Below are 7,082 nucleotides of genomic sequence, written 5' to 3'. Positions count from 1 at the left end.
ACTGGGGTAATCGGTATGGGTGTACCAGAGGCAATGCGATTGGCACAGGATAGAGCAGGCTTTAGGGCTGTTGTACATAGGGTTGCTATGAGTCGAAAACGACTCGATGGCACATAACAACAACAAAAACAATTATGTCATAGTTTGTTTTACTTTTTGTCCTTGGATAGGCACTTGGGTTATTTTCAACACTTTGCTGTAATACACAATGTTGCAGTAAACAGGGAGATGTGTTCCAGTTGATATTATGGTTCTTATTTCTTTGGATGAGATCAATTGATCAAACCGTTATTTCTATTCTCAATATTTTTGGGTTTGGGTTTTTTTTCCATTGTGGTTGCACCATTTTACAATCATTTATATGTAAGTGCAGGAGCTCCCGGGCTTAGGAAGCCAATACTAAATGTTTGTCATAAACCTGAATGCTATTTCAGGATGGAATTCATCCTGAGGCAGTTAGGCAATCCTTAAGGGATTATCAGATTCTTGCATTTGCTAGCCCCTCACTCCTGAGTCAATGAGAAGGTTTTCAATAGAAAAAGCTTGGCTTCATTTGCATTGAATTCTCTGTGTGATTTACTTCCTGATAATTTTCAATAAAGATACAGGGAAGCTGGAATGGGAGGCTTCAGTTGAGAACTGATGATGGCCTGTTTTTGTGCTCTCTGTTCTATCTCATTCTTGGTAGCCTGTCTCATTGTCAGTAATTATAAAAATACTTTACCCTCGGGCTTCAACACTGGGGGGTCTAGTGATAATAAGTTGTGTTACAATCCCTAAAATTTATGGTTCAAATCCATCAACTGCTCTGTAGGAGAAGGATGAATAATATTGTCCTGTGTTATTAGTTGCCCCTGAAAACCTACTGAAGGGTCAGCTGTAAGTCAATTTCAGCTCAGTGGTGCACAAAACAACAATAATATGCAGACAATAGATAGTTGTGGGAGGATTTTTTGTTATTTACTTTGATTTTGTTTTCCCAAATGAGTGCTGTTCCAGAATTCCACAAATTACAGCCAACAAGTTAATTCAGACTCACGATGAACTTCAGTTGGGTTTCTGAGGTTTTAACCTTTATAGGAGAAGGCTGTATATCTTTATTCCACACAGTAATTGGTGAATTCAAACTGTCAACATTTTGGTTAATAGCCTGACACATGTCACTAAAATCTAAGTTGCACCCAATCCAAGTAATGGTATTTTAATGCCTTTTGATAAATCTAAAAAATGGACAATGTATAAGGAAGACAAAACAAGAATTGTTGCCTTTTGGTTTTTATAATTATATTTTGGTTTTTATAAAAAATACTGGTTATCCCATGGACTGCGGAAAGAACAAACAACTCCATCTTGAAGGAAACACAACCCAGTTGTTCATTACAGGCACGGAGGGAGAAGTGCCACCTCATATACTTCGGTCAGGGAGTGTCAGGAAGTATCAGCCCTTGAAGAAAACCATTATACTGGGAAAGGTGCAGTGTTGAGAAACTTCAATATTATGAATTGGCTCAGTCACCGTCACAATGGGCTTGTGCACATAACAACAAGGAAAATGAAAACAACAATACCTATAGAGTTCCTTACAACTGGTTCAAAATGCAGCATCATGATAAACAGAGAAAAGATTGAAGATATCAAGGATTTCCTTTTACTTCAATCCACAATCAATAACCATGGTAGCTACAGTCAAGAATTCAGACAATTAATTACTTTGGAACTTCCAAAAGTCTCTTTATAATGGTAAAAAGCTAGGGTGTCTTTGTAAAGACTAAGGTGAAACAATCCATGATGTTTCTACTGTTTTATGTGCACAGAATAGTTGCACATGGGTAAAGAAGACCAAAGAAAATTTGTTGTCTTTGAATTATGATGTTTTGGAGAAATTTTAATATACCTAAGACTGTAGAAAAAATTCATGAATCTTAGAGATGGATATTCAAATTTTATCTTACATACTTTGGACATGTTATTACAAGGAGATAGTCCTTGAAAAATGACATTATGCTTGGAAAAGCAGAGGGTTATTGAAAGAAAGGAAGATGCTAAATTATGAGTTGATACAGTGAGTGTAAGCATGGATTTAAGCAAACAGAGGTTACTGAAGTAACATAGGATAAGGCACAGTATTGCTTTACTTAGACTAGAGTTTCAATGAGCCAAAGTCTGCTAGAAAAAAAAATCTAACGACAATTGAATGATTATGTATACAATAGGATTCATCTTCATTACCTTTATCATGAATTTTATTATTCATTCTTAATTTGAAACTGGAAGAAGAAAATGTGTTATTATTGGTCTATACATCTGTGTGTGGGTATATGTGTGTGTGTGTGTGTGTGAGAGAGAGAGAGAGAGAGAAAGAGAGAGAGAGTTGGGTTTCATACACAGACATAAAGCCAATAATTTTGAAAAATAACATTGTCTATTTAATATTTGCTATAATCCTTTATTTGTTCTGAACTAACGTTCTCTCTATTACTGAAACGGACACTTTTTAAGGTTATCCAATATTATGCACTGCTATTCTTTGTATTTTTCAACACCACACTATCTAGTCACTCCATTACTAGTTTAGCTTTTCTTTTCAGCTGTTAATTTTTCTAGAATAGTAGTCTATAGTGATTACAATTGCTTGATATTCATCAGAAAGCTGGACAATGACTAAGGATGATAGAAGGAGAATTGATGCTTTTGAGCTGTGCTTCTGGAGAAGAGTATTGAATATACCATGGACTACTAGGAGAACAAACAGGTTCATCTGAGAGAAGGTGAAATCAGGCTGCTCCTTGGAAGCAAGAATTCTGAAGCTTTGTCTGATATACTTTGAACATGTTGCAAGGAGGAACCAGTGCTTGGAGAGTGATGGTCATGTTTCAGAGGGTGGAGGTACAGCACAAGAGAGGAAGACTCTCAATGAGATGTATTGATTCAGTGACTGGGATAATAGGGGTAGGTGTGTCAGAGACAGTAAGATTAGCACAAGACAGGGCAGGGTTTATGGTTGTTGTACATAGGGTTGCTATGATTTGCAGACAACCTGATGGCACATGACAACAACATTTTGATAAAAATTTACACAGAACTTTAATTTCTAATTTGAAAATGCCCACAAAAATTTGTAATTACTTTAGTTACAGTATTCATAGTGTCAGTATCCTCTGAAATTGTCTTATTGTTCCATTTCCATTCTTCTAGTTTCCTTGAAAGCTTGTCAAGGTTCCTGCGCTCACACCACCATGCTCCTTCTGGCAAGGAGAATTTCCCAAGACCCTGGGAGGAGCCAACCAGGAACAACATGGCTGCTTCCTCTCCCAGCTGCCTTTGGGCTTAAGGCCACCTCCTGGCTCAATATTGGCAGTCAAAACTAGACCAAGGGCAGATTATATGTCAGACCATCAATTACTCATATACAAATTCAAATTGAGGTCAAAGAAGATGAAAATAAGTCCAAAAGAGCTAAAGAAAGATCTTGAATCTATTCCATCTGAATTCCAAGATCATTTTAAGAATAGATTTGAGGCATTGAACACTAAGTTATCGAAGACCAGATGAGTTGTGTAATATCAAGGATATCATCCATGAAGCAAGCAAAAGGTAATTACAAACACAGAGGAGAAAGAAAAACACCAAAAGAAGAAGAAGGAACTCTTAAAATTACACTAGAACATCAAGAAACCAAAACAAAGGGAAAATATACAAAAATAAAAGAGCTGAACTGAAGATTTCAAAAGGCAGCTTGAGAGGACAAAGAAAAATATTGTAATGTAATGGGCAAAGAGATGGAATTGGAGAATAAAAAGGGGGAAACTTGCTCTGTATTTCTCAAGCCAAGAAGACTGAAAAACAAATTTAAACCTTGAGTCACAGTATTGAAAGATATTATGGATAATATACTGAATGGCCCTGAAAGCATAAAAGAAAAAACGGAGGGAATACACGGTCACTGTATCAAATAGAACTTACAGACACTGAAAATTTTCAGGAAGGATCATATGTGCAAGAGCCAATGGTAATGAAAGAGGAAGTGGAAGCTACATTGAAGGCATTGGTAAAAAATGCAGCCCCCGGAAATGATGGAATACCAATTGACTTGCTTCGATCAACAGATGCAGCCTTGGATTTGCTCACCAGTCTATGCCAGAAAATCAGGAGGACAGCTGTCTGGCCAATACATTGGTAGAGGTCTGTATTTGTTCCTATTCCCAAAAATGGTGATCCAACATAATGTGAAACTATCAAACAATATCACTAATATCATATACAAGCAAAATACTGTTGAATATTTACATGTATACATATATATATATATGAACACATAATCGACTGTTAAACTTTCAACCTGACTTCTACACTTAAAACACATCTGTGACTCAAGACAAATGTTTTAAAGTCTATTTTCTTAACTGAAATATGGACCTATTTTATCTAACAGTGTTTTGATAAAATGCATATTGATAGCATTGGGATTAAATGAGAATTAGACATTGTATTCTTATTAGCATAATTCTAGTCATAATCATGATAACATTATTAATTTGCAGTTTGCAAAGAAAATTCACATTCCCTTTCTGTTACTCTTAAAAAAAGTTCTAAGCAGTGTTCTGAAGTGTTAAATGAGATTCGGAATTTATAACCTTTCCAAGAGTATATGGCTATCTGGTAGTAAGAGCCTGGCAGAGGCCTAGGTCCAAACCCACTTGTCCTCCTGTCTCCCAAAGGAAGCTGTTTTCTAACAGAGGAAACTCCATCTCTGAGGAATCAGATCATTATCTCACCACACTTTAAATAAAACTCTATATTCATTAATCTTAATGAAAAAGTTGAAACTTTATGTCTACTGAGATGGATTTCCATTAAAACGTCCTCATGAATAAGTTCAGAAACCATTCATTTTAATAAGGCCCCTGGAGACTGATTAGTTAGGAAAACTATTTTACAGCAATTACAGTGGGGAATTGTATTTGCAATGAAGAATTTTGTAATAAAATCCAAAGAGACATTTCATCATTAGCATTTAAGCAAACTTTGTAGTTTACTTAATGATTGACAATTATATAATTAAACAGATGAATAATAGTAACTCCAGGGGAAAATGGTATTTTAAAAATTTATAAATATGCTAAACTTTTCCAACTTGTTTAGAAATAGTTTCATTAATCTGATTAATTTCACATCATACATTACAGGCAGGTAACAGGCATTTGGAAACTCCTAAATTATATTGTGAGATAGCACATTTAATTCTGTGCCAGATTACTTCATTGATGACACACTAGTATTTTTTAAAATATTTTTTTCATTTTAATTGTCATTTTAACAAAATTTTACAGAACAGTTAGATTTTCATTCATTCATTGTTGCACATTTTACTCCCACTCCCTACCTTCCCCCTCCCCAAGTTGACTTGTTTTCCATTAATTTATTTACAAAATTCTAATACAAATTCGAACAAATTCTTTCAATTTCCCTCACCTGCCCCCACCCATCTAATTGTACAACCCAATGATTAATCCCCTCTGCACATCCACATGCCTCTGCTTCCAGCCTCTCCCACCCCTCCTGCATCGTTATACTCATTCTACAATGATGGTCTTATACAATATTTATTCTTGTGGGACTGAGTTAGTTCACTGAGCATAAGGCTCTCCAGTCCCTCCCAGTTATGTAATAATTTACAAAGTTATTGCTCCTGCGTGCTGCATAGTATTCCATGAGACAGACACACTAGTATTTTTATTCACAATTAAATGAATTTAACCAATACTGTGAGTTGAAGACTATGTTAAAATACGCCAAGGCTGACTAAATAATATTTCAAAGTTCACTGAACAAATAAATGAAAAATAGTCAAGGAATAAATTAAGGACTTATATGGAGCTGGCATGTGGACAATGCATGAATGCTGGCAATGCCAGATGGCATATTTCAGGTCTGCAAAGTGTGGATGGTGGAATGGTATGTGTACTACGTAACCAGAAAAATATTACCTGGATTTCTGTCAAATAAAGATCCTGGCATGTTCTCTATAAAAATTCTTATGACCTTGATTATCCATTCTTTCACTGAAATGCATTTTCCTCATGCACAAATACAAAACAGAAGCAATTATAGATTTAATATAAAATTGTTTAAGCCTTCAATTAGTGTTTTATAATTGTGAAGTGACGATAGAAAGCACCGAGTAAAGTAGTTGTCTTATTATATATACATCTTGTTGTTGTTGATGTTGTTAAGTGTCGTCGAGTTACAGGTGACTCATAGCGACCCTATGAAGGAGAGTCCTCGACGCTTGGGTGCCTTTCATCCTCTCTCCAGGTTCATAGGGTTTCCAGAGGCAAGCTATTACGGAAGTGGACGCCACTCCTCCTTCCACACTTGTTTAATCAGGGAGCTCCACCCCACTCTCAGTCCGCATTGGGTAGCCAACCATTAACGCATTTGACACATCCGTGTCACAGGGTTCAGCCTCACAGCAACCACAAGTGACCGCGGGACGACAACTTGTACACACATACTTACTTTAAAACATACATATGTGCACACGTGCGCACGCACACACACACACACACACACACACACACAAGCATGTAGGTTTCATCTAGCAAATGTAGGTTTATTTTCAACAAGGTGCATGGATTGCCAGGAAAAAGAATAGACATCATCATCTGCAAAGCAACCATAATCCACATCTTTTCTAGAAGACAAGATGATTTTCCTAAAAACTCTGAAGTGAGCCAATCAAACTCTCACAAATAATATAATCATAACAAAGAAAAAAATAAAACCAATTGAGATTTTTCTAGGAAACTATAGAGCTGACACAGGAAATATGAAGACACTTAAAAAGTTTACAAAGGGCATTTTAAAAGTTCATAAATAATGAAAAAGAGTAACATAATACAGATTAATATATCTAATACTATAAAAATGTGATTTCACTCTCTGGTTAACTTATAAATGTAGTAAATTTTATCAATGCAGATTTTCTTTTAGCAGCCAAATATTTAACAAAGTGAACTCTTTCAATAATTATACACTATCCATGATACACTTTATATTTACTATTGTAATAATTATTATTT

The sequence above is a fragment of the Elephantulus edwardii genome, unplaced genomic scaffold (assembly GCF_000299155.1).
Source record: "Elephantulus edwardii isolate Elephantulus edwardi_28Jun2011 unplaced genomic scaffold, EleEdw1.0 scaffold00389, whole genome shotgun sequence".
Lineage (NCBI taxonomy): Eukaryota > Metazoa > Chordata > Mammalia > Macroscelidea > Macroscelididae > Elephantulus > Elephantulus edwardii.
The sequence above is the reverse complement of the archived record's forward strand: the minus strand, read 5'-3'. Positions refer to the sequence as shown.